Here is a 12,730-nt window from a genome sequence, read left to right on the forward strand (position 1 = left end):
GTTATAGAATAGTAGAATATAGTCTAGTACCAGCTATACGGTTATTATAGTCTAGTACCAGCTATACGGTTATAGAATAGTAGAATATAGTCTAGTACCAGCTATACGGTTATTATAGTCTAGTACCAGCTATACGGTTATAGAATAGTAGAATATAGTCTAGTACCAGCTATACGGTTATTATAGTCTAGTACCAGCTATACGGTTATAGAATAGTAGAATATAGTCTAGTACCAGCTATACGGTTATTATAGTCTAGTACCAGCTATACGGTTATAGAATAGTAGAATATAGTCTAGTACCAGCTATACGGTTATTATAGTCTAGTACCAGCTATGCGGTTATTATAGTCTAGTACCAGCTATACGGTTATTATAGTCTAGTACCAGCTATACGGTTATAGAATAGTAGAATATAGTCTAGTACCAGCTATACGGTTATTATAGTCTAGTACCAGCTATACGGTTATAGAATAGTAGAATATAGTCTAGTACCAGCTATGCGGTTATTATAGTCTAGTACCAGCTATACGGTTATTATAGTCTAGTACCAGCTATACGGTTATAGAATAGTAGAATATAGTCTAGTACCAGCTATACGGTTATAGAATAGTAGAATATAGTCTAGTACCAGCTATGCGGTTATTATAGTCTAGTACCAGCTATACGGTTATAGAATAGTAGAATATAGTCTAGTACCAGCTATACGGTTATTATAGTCTAGTACCAGCTATACGGTTTCGGCTCTTTGTAATCTAGACCCTGTCACCCTGACATACCATTGATCATGGATCGAGGAATCATTTTAGGGCCTACGAAATATGTTTAATATATATATGTAGTTGAAATGTTTCTTGGGTAAAATTTGTATTGAACCCGTTTGCTGCGACAAGAAAAGCTTATACCTGATTCCGACGCAAATCACTTCATATCACATTTTATATCACGTGCCACAAAGTTAAAATTTAACAGGTGCTACTTGTAAAATAGAATGATGATTAATCACTCTACACTCGACTGTCACGTGACTTTTTAAACACTTTCTCATTTCCCTACCTAGCCCTGAATGACTGTTTATTCGAAATCGTAGCCCTCTATATAATCTGATCCCAACCCTAACCCTAACCCAATTTTTAACAAAAGCATTCGCTGAAACCCCATGACCCTGACCACTTTGTCATACGTTGTATGACCCGCCGCGCACGAGTGCGCGGCTCCCCCTGTATCGTCGAAACTCTACACTATAGTGAAGCGACCGTGGGGGTCACCACGTGATACAGTGACCACTGACAAGAAATTTATAAACCAACTTTCTTATACGGTCATATCATCTTGCCAGGCAGGGGAGCATTTTGACCCTTTGTCATGGGGGTGATTCGGAATCAGCGTCCGAAAATACATCGATTTAAGTTGGTTTCAACTGTCGGGGGCCCTTTTAGGACAATCTCGAAGATCGACTCATCGACTGTCATATATGCAGAGTGATTTAGCAATTAGCACGCTCGTGAAAAAAATTTGTTTCAGATATTGACTGGGCCGTCAACAATTACATTTCCCAACTAGGCCTAAGCTTAACGGGTGATACTCGTAAAATATCTGTTCCATATATTGGACCGTCGACGAGTCCAACTCGGCGACGAGTCCAACCGGCAACCTCGTCGACGAGTCCAACTCGGCGCGCGTCCTGGTAGGTTGTAAACCTACATAGTAGAGGCTTCGAGATGGCCAGGCCTACTCTCATGCTGTCTATATGTGATGATTAACTCTGAAAAACTAGGGACAACTGGGGAATGATCCCAGAACCTCGAGATTTCGCGTCTCTTGCTCTACCAATTGAGCTACTGACCCTGATTCTCAGAGCGAAATCACCACTCATATACAGCAGTGGTGATTTCGCTCTGAGAATCAGGGTCAGTAGCTCAATTGGTAGAGCAAGAGACGCGAAATCTCGAGGTTCTGGGATCATTCCCCAGTTGTCCCTAGTTTTTCAGAGTTAATCATCACATATAGACAGCATGAAAGTAGGCCTGGCCATCTCGAAGTGATAATAATAATTAAATGTTTCGCAGATTGGCAATTGATCGGTGTAGTTGGTGTTGTACACACTGCACTGATAACGATATCACGTTGAACGTGTAATGTAAATATAGTGTGGATACATGCGAATATATATTCTAAATAACTGATAGTAGAGGCTCTTACGGGCAAAAAGGCGCGTTTTCTGCTACGAGTTTAGAGACCTAACCGCTAATTGGACACAATAGTATGATGTCTAAGGATCGATACAATGTTAAGAAGTATAGATTTGGTCTTATTAGCCACGTGCTATACCAATGCGCGTTTTAAACTTTGACAGTCTATTACTTTAAGGCAAATAGAGTAATTATATTCATATTTTGTCAGCAATAAGATCACATCATTTTCTATTTGGTGTGAAAATATGAGCTAGAACGGACATAATCTCGCTGAGTTATAGCTGTTTGAAATTTATGATGAACGCGCGGGTGCCAATTGATAACAACTAAATGCTTTTGCGCGTAGTGCGCGTCGAAAATTTGGCAAAAACGCTTGCGGAGTGACAATATTCAAACTTCGATAAATTATATGAAGTGGGTACTTCTCAGAAAGGAAAAAATTTAGGCAAACACGATGTGAATATTTTTGAGTTGATTTAATACAACTGCAAAAAATTATTCAAACTTCAAGCAAAAAAGTCAAAATTTTTACCACTTTTTTGGATTTTTACCTCATAAAAAATAGAGGGATTTGTTTTATTTTTATACCATCTTGTGCGGCTGTCTTTTAGCTATCTCCATGCAAGTTTTGCCGACATGCCAATAAAATTAACTTGCTCAAAATATCAAAAAACATGGTTTTTTGGCCTATTTTTGGCCCAAAAATTGGTTTTTTGCGATTTTAACCGAGAAAAATCAGTCCAATCATCCTGAAACGACTTTTAATCGATTCTACGGTCAAAAATACGTCTAGTAAGGTGTATCTGGGGTCGATAGCGTATCGAGCAGACAATGCCCGTAAAAGCCTCTACTATAATACGTGCAGCTTGACGCGACGTTAGCAGTTAGTTACTCGTCTAAATTTCTTCGAAGTTGCGCGCGCCACTTTATTCTTGAAATATTAGCATTTTGTATAGTTTGGTACCAATAAAGCACAATAAAACACCATATTTGAAATTTTGTTGTTAATAACCCATAGTTTTTGCAACACAATTAAATGACTTTTTGGAAATTATATGATCAGCTTTAAAAATATATATACTTTTATAATTTATGTTAATTGACGATGTCAATTCATGGCAGCTCGGCGCGGCACAGTAGCGCATTTCGCCGATCTAGCCAGTCGCTGTGAGAAGCCTTATTGAGTGCGCGGCGCGGCACAGTAACGCATCGCGCTACAATAATTTATGCAATTAAATATATATATATATATATATATATATATATAATAACATCTATAAACAAAAGAGCACCTAAAGAGGCTCAGCAAAGTGCTGGCCTATTTACGCTTACGAAGACTCATTCGTTCAATATGTCTCAAAGTAAATAAACTCCTCCATCCTACTCTATCTTAGTAGAGGCTCTTACGGGCATTGTCTGCTCGATACGTTAGGGACCCCAGATACACCTTACTAGACGTATTTTTGACCGTAGAATCGATTGAAAGTGGTTTCAAGATGATTGGACTGATTGTTCTGGGGTAAAATCGCAAAAAACCGATTTTTGGGCCAAAAATAGGCCAAAAAACCATGTTTTTTGATATTTTGAGCAAGTTAATTTTGTTGGCATGTCGGCAAAACTTGCATAAAGATAGCTAAAAGATAGCCGCACAAGATTGTATAAAAATAAAACAAATCCCTCTATTTGTTCTGAGGTAAAAATCCAAAAAAGTGGTAAAAATTTTGACTTTTTTGCTTGAAGTTTGAATAATTTTTTGCAGTTGTATTAAATCAACCCAAAAATAGTCACATCGTGTTTGCCTAAATTTTTCCTTTCCGAGAAGTACCCACTTCATATACTTTATCGAAGTTTGAATATTGTCACTCCGCAAGCGTTTTTGCCAAATTTTCGACGCGCACTACGCGCAAAAGCATTTAGTTGTTATCAATTGGCACCCGCGCGTTCATCATAAATTTCAAACAGCTATAACTCAGCGAGATTATGTCCGTTCTAGCTCATATTTTCACACTAAATAGAAAATAATGTGATCTTATTGCTGACAAAATATGAATATAATTACTCTATTTGCCTTAGAGTAATAGACTGTCAAAGTTTAAAACGCGCATTGGTATAGCACGTGACTAATAAGTCCAAATTTATACTTCTTAACATATTATCGATCCTTAGACATCATACTATTGTGTCCAATTAGCGGTTAGGTCTCTAAACTCGTAGCAGAAAACACGTCTTTTTGCCCGTAAGAGCCTCTACTATCTCTTGCTAAGTTCACTAAGTTGCAATTAAATGCAAAGAACAAAAATTGCAATTGAATATATTCACGTCCAAATTATTGTTTTACTGGCCGCGCCCCTTACTCCACAAAAATGTCTATTACAACTGTTAAGTTGCTCTATCCAGATAGAGCCCTTGCAAGAGCCCTTGCACTTGCAGTAGCGCGCGCCCGCCTCACGCAGCACGCTGACTTGTGAAACAAGCGCGCCCGCAGCGGCGCGAAAGCACATGGTTAGGTGAAACTGTTAAGCTCCGCGTCCGTTTTACGTTTATTTCTGTTATCATGTCAAAGAAAACAAAATTTAAATTTTATTGCCATTACAATGAATATTAATATCATGGATCATAATAAACATTAACTTGCTCTATCCAGAGCCCTTGCGCTTGAAGTGGCGCGCGCCCGCCTCCCACCTCTACTTGTGGAACAAGCGCCCCCGCCGCGGCGCGAAAGCACGTGTGACGTGGTTAGATGAAAATATTAACGGATGTAAAGATGTTACTCGTCTGAATTTCTTTGAAGTATACCCAAAAAACCTTACTGGCTGGGGCCTAACTTTGAAAATAAAAGAGCTGGAGACGTCCGGTTTTTTGTAAAATGTTCGTCTTGCAAAAGTAACGTTTCCTCCCCAGGAGGAAAAACAGGGACATTGTTTGTAGCGCGATGCACTACAGGGTCGCGCGCGCATCCAATAATGCCTCTCGCAACCGCAGATCGGCGAGATGTGAAGGGTTGACATCGTCAATCAAGGACATTGTAGATTTTGAGTTATCTCAAAATCTCCAGAAAAGTCCCGTTTTGGGCCGATAAAAAGTTTGCAACTTTAAATTTGCGGATTTCTGTCGTCTGATTAGCTGAATTCTGTCACGTGCTGGCTGCTTAAAGATTGGAATGCGCCACGCGTTCAGATCACTTAATTGCGCGCGCTAGCTCGAGCCATGATCTCACATCACAGGAGGATATTTTAGTGCAAAAAAACTGCTGCTCACTGCTGCTAACTGCTGCTGCCTGCTGCTAACTGATGCTGACTGCTACTGACTGCTGCTAACTGCTGCTAACTGCTGCATGCTGTGGCACAATGCACTTAACGGGTGATATTCGTAAAATATTTGTTTCAAAGGACCGTCGACGAGTCCAACTCGGCGTGCGTCCTGGTAGGTTATAAACCTACAACTGTTGCACGCGCGCCATTTGCAGCAGTTACTTTGCAATTTAGTGTTTAGTCTCCCTGTGATTTAAATTAAACCACCTCTAAGTCTAGTAACACAGCCAGCCAGTAAGGTAACAGTGGACAAAATAAATATAAATAAACATCCGATAATAAATTTGTTATAGCCAGTATGTATAGCCTTGCTCTAACCAGAGCCCTCTCGCTTGCAGTAGCGCGCGACCGCCGAAGGCGGCAAAAGATCCTACTTGTGAAACAAGCGCGTCACGCAGTACGCGTAGGCACATGGCTATGTGAATGTATAGCCCAAGATGCTCGAATAACAAATAAAAAGAACTAACAGGTTTATATTATGTATTATATTATGGTCTTTCTTCACCTAACCATGTGCTTTCGCGCCGCTGCGGGCGCGCGCTACTGCAAGCGCAAGGGCTCTGGACAGAGCAATGGTTTTTCAAACGCGCATACATAGGCTGTACGGATCTAGCGATAATTCTACGTTTTATCAAAAACTCTACATTATCTTGAAATACAAAAATACATTTTATCAATTAAAAAATATGAACACTCAATATAACCAAAAACATTTTGATTGGAAATATGTAAAGGAAATTGATTTTTAATTAGAAACTGCAAGTGTTGTAAAATGATCATGAGTAAGGACTCCATCACATCAAATGGCAAAAAGATTTTAGGTTTAGAAATTTATTCTCTGGTTAACAGATTTCAAATGTTTAATTATTTGTAGTATGACAGTAAGGTATATAAGAAGTTATTTAATTTTGCTTGGGCTATTATATTGACTATTGAGGTTTAATGATGATATGGAATTTGATTTCTATATAAATTTACACTATGTGGTTGGGGCATTTTGCATAGTAAATATGGTTACTACTCCTATATATCATATTATTTGATTGGTATTCGATTTCTGATTATTTCTCTAGGAATATGATTATTATATCTCAATTTGGCTTTAGGTAGGGTGCCCCGCTAAAAGAACTGGATTCTTCCAGGAAGCATCCCGTGCACAGACCTTGGTCTACATATATATTAAATTATTAACCATTCATTCTGTATGTGCACGAAAATTTATTTCAATCAAAGATCAAATCAGCCCCGGGTTGTTGCAAGACCTATAACATCATCTATCTTGTACAGTGTTCGATTTGTAAGAAAAACTATGTGGGTAGGACTATTAATAGCTTGCCTAAAAGGATGGACGGACACAGGTCCAAATTTTATGAAATTGTTGATGGTAGAGCATTTGATATTACTAGTGATGAGTATAGCCTAGGAGTTCACTTGATTGACCACGGTTTTTTTTTTTTTTTTTTCATATTGTAATCAATTTTGCTTGAGCTGTAAAATCCTCTGGTGTTGAGACTACTCCATCAGATCCCAAATTTGGGTCCACTACTGTTAAGGAGACTCGTATCCAGTAGGGGCTGACAGCGGTAAGCTTCAGTGTCTGCTGGTAACCGACTCGGCAACAGTAGTGGTTCCCATTTTTGGGTTGGAATGCCTGACACAAGAAAAATGGACACTAGGTCCAAAGTAGGAAAGCAAACTGGAAAGAAAGCTGATATCTGTGGATTTTGTTCAAAGGAGGTAATATGTGATTGTATTCAATGTGAAGGAAAATGTGGACGATGGTTCCATGCGGCATGTAGTGGACTGTCGGAGTTGCAGTTTAAAGACCTAGCAGAAAATGAGGATTCTGAGTGGTCATGTCAAAGATGTGGCAAGGAGGAGAAGAGCAACGAAGACGAAGACGAAAACCCCATAACTGAAGCTATCCGAAAGTTGAGGAGACAGGTCGAAGAAAGTGTACAACCATCTACTCCAATATCAAAGGACCCTCATATTGTGGAAGAAGAGGGAAAGGAGTGCTGTTTCCCAGGTTATGAAAATGTAAGGGATCCATCTCAATTGAAATTAGGATCATGGAATAGTTGGGAAGTTCTAACACAATGTGAGGGAATATATGGTGTTGTAGTCAAATGGAGAAGAAACATATTTCTGCTTCCCTCAGGGGCTGCAGGAAAAGCATTCATTGAGGAAATGACTAAAGTGGCCAACAATTTTTCAGCAGGCAGTACTATGGAATCAGTGACCATGACCCTTTTGATGATAATGCCATCACTACTGTTGCAGAAACCCTCAAAGAGATCCAAAGCAAAGGAACACACTGAAGTGTTGAAGAGAAGGCTTGTTTTGTGGCAGGCAGGTAAGTTAGAAGAGTTGCTGCGAGAAGGACAGGAGATTCAGAGAAGAATGGGAAAGGGGAAACATGAACATGGCCATGTTGAGAGAGTCTTCACTCGACTTATGATGAAAGGTAAAGTCAGTGCAGCAATGAGGTGGATTGGAGAAAATGCCACCGGGATTCTTGAACCCACTCCAGATGTGATAAAAGTACTGAAAGAGAAGCATCCCAAGGCATCACCTGCATCAAAGGGAAGCTGTCTGAGTGGACCAGTGAGGAGAGTAGAGCCGGTTATCTTTGACAGTATTGACGGGGAATCGATAAGACAAGCAGCAAAGAGAGTACAGGGTGCTGCAGGGCCTTCAGGAATGGATGCGGATGCGTGGAAAAGACTACTGTGTTCTAAACAGTTTGGTAAGAAGTGTGAGGATCTATGCAATGCTATAGCAGGGATAGCAAGGAAACTATGTGTCAGGAATCTGGATCCAACGATGTTGACCTCATTGACAGCATGTCGACTTGTTCCCCTGGATAAAAAGCCTGGCGTCAGGCCTGTTGGCATTGGTGAAGTCTTACGAAGGATAATAGGGAAGACAGTGATGACCCTCCTACAGAAGGATCTGGTTGGTGCCACTGCTCCTATTCAAGTGTGTGCTGGTCTTCAGGGAGGAGTGGAAGCAGCTGTTCATGCTGCGAGGGACTGCTTTGAAGATCCTGAAACTGAAGCCATCATCTTAGTGGATGCAGAGAATGCATTCAACTTGCTGAACCGAGAGGCAGCTCTTAACAACATGTATATTGTATGTCCAGAAGTTGCTACCTACATTATGAACACCTACAGAATGCCTGCTAGACTGTTTATTGCAGGAGAAGATGAAAATCTTTTTAGTGAAGAAGGGACAACACAAGGTGATCCACCTGCTATGGGATTTTATGCATGTGGTACAATACCATTGATTGAGGCAGGAAACATTGAGAGAAAAGTGACTCAGATCTGGTATGCTGATGACTCTGCTGCTGGGGGAAAACTGGAAGAAATGAGGAAATGGTGGGATAACCTCTGCATTAAAGGACCACTTTTTGGTTACAACCCTAAATCTTCCAAGACATGGGTGATAGTCAAGCCTGAGCACGAAGAGAAGGCAAGAAACTTGTTCCCAGATGTCAATGTGACAAGTATTGGTCGACGATATCTGGGCAGCTTTATCGGAACTGATGAAGGAAAAGGGGCTTTCATCGAGGAAAAAGTTCAAGAATGGTGTCGTGATCTTAAACAATTAAGTGATATAGCATCAAGAGAACCTCAAATAGCATACAGTGCATACATGTATGGGCTTAGTAAAAGATGGAACTATGTGTGCAGAACTACCCCAGGAGTTGCAGATAGGCTCACTCCTCTGGAACAAGTAACACGCGATGAGTTTATCCCAGCTATCATCAACAGGCTGTTTAGCTGCACTGATGAACTAAGGAACATAATGGCTCTACCACCAAGATATGGAGGATTGGGTATACCAGTTATGATGGACATGGCAGACCGAGAGTACAAATTCTCATGTAGAGCCACAAAACCCCTTAAAGAAGCTATTCTCAAGCAGGTAGACAACTACACAGAGGACTGGAGAGTAAGCAAAGGAGTGAAAACTGAGATAACAACTGAACGAAATCTCTTCTATCAACAAAAACAAGCGGAAATACGCCAGGAGCTCGAGTCAACACCACTGGCAAAGTTGATGTTCCAACTAGCTGCTGAGAAAGGGGCAAGTGCTTGGTTAACAGCACTACCTTTAAAAGAGTATGGATATCTGATGAACAAACAACAGTTCTCAGACGCAATAGCACTCAGATATAACCTAAACTTAAAGGACAGCCCTAAGACATGTACGTGTGGCCAAAAGTACTCAGCAAACCATGCGCTCATCTGCAAACTCGGTGGATATGTGTCACTGCGGCACAACTCGCTGAGAGACACCTTTGCTGAACTAATGAGAACTGTGAAATGCAAGGATGTGCAGACTGAGCCAGTTCTTCTTCCAGTTGATGGTCTGAAGTTGCCTAAGGGAACAGTACTTGGAGACCAAGCTAGGCTGGACATTTCTGCAAGATCGATTTGGAATGCTTCAGAGAGGGCATATTTTGATGTAAGGGTATTTCATGCCCCAGCCCCCTCCAATGCAAGCAAATCGATCCCAGCAATGTACCAGTCCCATGAAAATGAGAAAAAGCGATGTTACAACGCAAGGGTTCTTGAAGTGGAGAAAGGAAGCTTCACACCTTTAGTGTTCTCGACTTCTGGTGGAATGGGTAGTGAGGCTGAAAGACTGGTAAAAAAGCTGGCCAGTAAGATGGAGTACCACACTGGCCAGAGGTACTCGGATGCTATAGGTTACATCAGAAAGCGCCTTCGCTTTGAAATCCTAAGAACAACAGTGATTTCTCTCCGTGGAGACAGAGGTGCAAGAAAAAACATTGTTAATATAAACAGTCTAGATCTTAACTTGGAGCCACAAGGCCAAGGGTAATTTTTGAGTGTTTAGGGAATTTTTTATATTCTTAAAGGTTTGTTTTTATATAGGGTCATTGCTATATTATGTGTATATTGTTTGAATAATTTTATATTTCAAAAAAAAATTGACCACGGTTTAGGAGTATGTACAGATTTTAATGAAACTTTTAGAACTTTTATTATAGAGAATTGCAGTCCCAGTACACTTGAAGTAAAAGAAAATAACTACATACATTTGCTTAATTCTCTTAGACCTTTTGGCCTTAATACTGTCAATCCCTTTGGATTACCTATATTCCATAAACCTTAATTTGATCTTTTTACCCTTTTCGGATTCTTAATTTTGTAACGGCTTGAGTTTCACTAACCTTTTAACATTTTTTAGGTTCAATGTCACTGGAGATGACTACAATCGAAATATATTTGGCAAGAATCTGAATGTTTTCAGTGTTGAAAGTTTAGTTTCTTAAATCCTAGAGTAGTCATTCGTGTCCCTGATACTTGGGTTAATTCTAACTCTCCTGATTTTTAATTATGTTGCTGCTACTTGCAACTTAAGCGCGGCACCGCGCCGAAAAGCTTGCGGTGCTGCGCCTAAACTCTAAATATTGTTAAGGAAAACGAAGATTCGCAAAATAATTTACTAGCTGACCTAGTGAGATATTACAATTAATAATTATAGCCGTTCCGGATCCATACGTAGGTTAGTACATAAACCAAAAGCAGTTTGCAAAAGGAGCCAGTTGCCTGTAAGAGCTTTACTAGCACCCTATTTACCACATTTGGTGCACACACGTAATATGCCTTATCACTTATATTAAACCAGCCTAACACAAAAATCACCACGAGTGGGTGGATTGATTCCCAGGACATTTATCAGCATCCAGCACTAATATAATATGAAGTTTATTATATAAATGTTGTTTATTATATAAATGTTGTATTTATTATTTTATTATTATTATCGAATTTAAAATTTGGCATATGGAACGTCATACATATATATAACATATTTATATTTATTCTCTGGTTAACAGATTTCAAATGTTTAATTAATTTGTAGTATGACAGTAAGGTATATAAGAAGTTATTTAATTTTGCTTGGGCTCTTATATTGACTATTGAGGTTTAATGATGATATGGAATTTGAATTCTATATAAATTTACACTATGTGGTTGGGGCATTTTGCATAGTAAATATGGTTACTACTCCTATATATCATATTATTTGATTGGTATTCGATTTCTGATTATTTCTCTAGGAATATGATTATTATATCTCAATTTGGCTTTAGGTAGGGTGCCCCGCTAAAAGAACTGGATTCTTCCAGGAAGCATCCCGTGCACAGACCTTGGTCTACATATATATTAAATTATTAACCATTCATTCTGTATGTGCACGAAAATTTATTTCAATCAATCAATATAAGTTGGTCGATATCATATATATCAGTTAATTATTTAAAATAATCCATTCAGGTATTTGGTATCGGTACTATTTTATTTAAGTTGAACTCAATATGACATTAGTTGATTTAAATTCAAATATAAAATTGCTAGAAGTACAGACCAGGTTTTACATAACGTAGCGACAGGAATACATTGCATCTAAATTATTTCACTTGCATTAGGTTTAAAAATTTATTCTCTGGTTAACAGATTTCAAATGTTTAATTAATTTGTAGTATGACAGTAAGGTATATAAGAAGTTATTTAATTTTGCTTGGGCTATTATATTGACTATTGAGGTTTAATGATGATATGGAATTTGAATTCTATATAAATTTACACTATGTGGTTGGGGCATTTTGCATAGTAAATATGGTTACTACTCCTATATATCATATTATTTGATTGGTATTCGATTTCTGATTATTTCTCTAGGAATATGATTATTATATCTCAATTTGGCTTTAGGTAGGGTGCCCCGCTAAAAGAACTGGATTCTTCCAGGAAGCATCCCGTGCACAGACCTTGGTCTACATATATATTAAATTATTAACCATTCATTCTGTATGTGCACGAAAATTTATTTCAATCAATCAATACGGGGACACGGGAGGTCAATGCACCATAAGGACAGCAGTCGAGTGGACAGTTGACGAGAACTTGATTGAAAATGAGTCTCTTGTTCATTGGAAAGAAATGATTCATATTGAATCATGTGACTGAATAAATATTTTGCACTAGCTCCAACCCTTTACTTGACCTCCCCGAAATTTTCTCCACTAACTTTACCCATACCAAACCAGGCCCTTGACACTACCACTGAAGGACCTCTGTTCTGAAAAATTAAGACATCACATTATCGGTGGCGTAACGAAGGGCCCCACTGCGCAGGTGGGCGTCATCTTAGGGGGGGCGCCAAATCGTTGTTTGAATGT

The sequence above is a fragment of the Bolinopsis microptera genome, chromosome 4 (assembly GCF_026151205.1).
Source record: "Bolinopsis microptera isolate Bmic1 chromosome 4, MBARI_Bmic_1.0, whole genome shotgun sequence".
Classification (NCBI taxonomy): domain Eukaryota; kingdom Metazoa; phylum Ctenophora; class Tentaculata; order Lobata; family Bolinopsidae; genus Bolinopsis; species Bolinopsis microptera.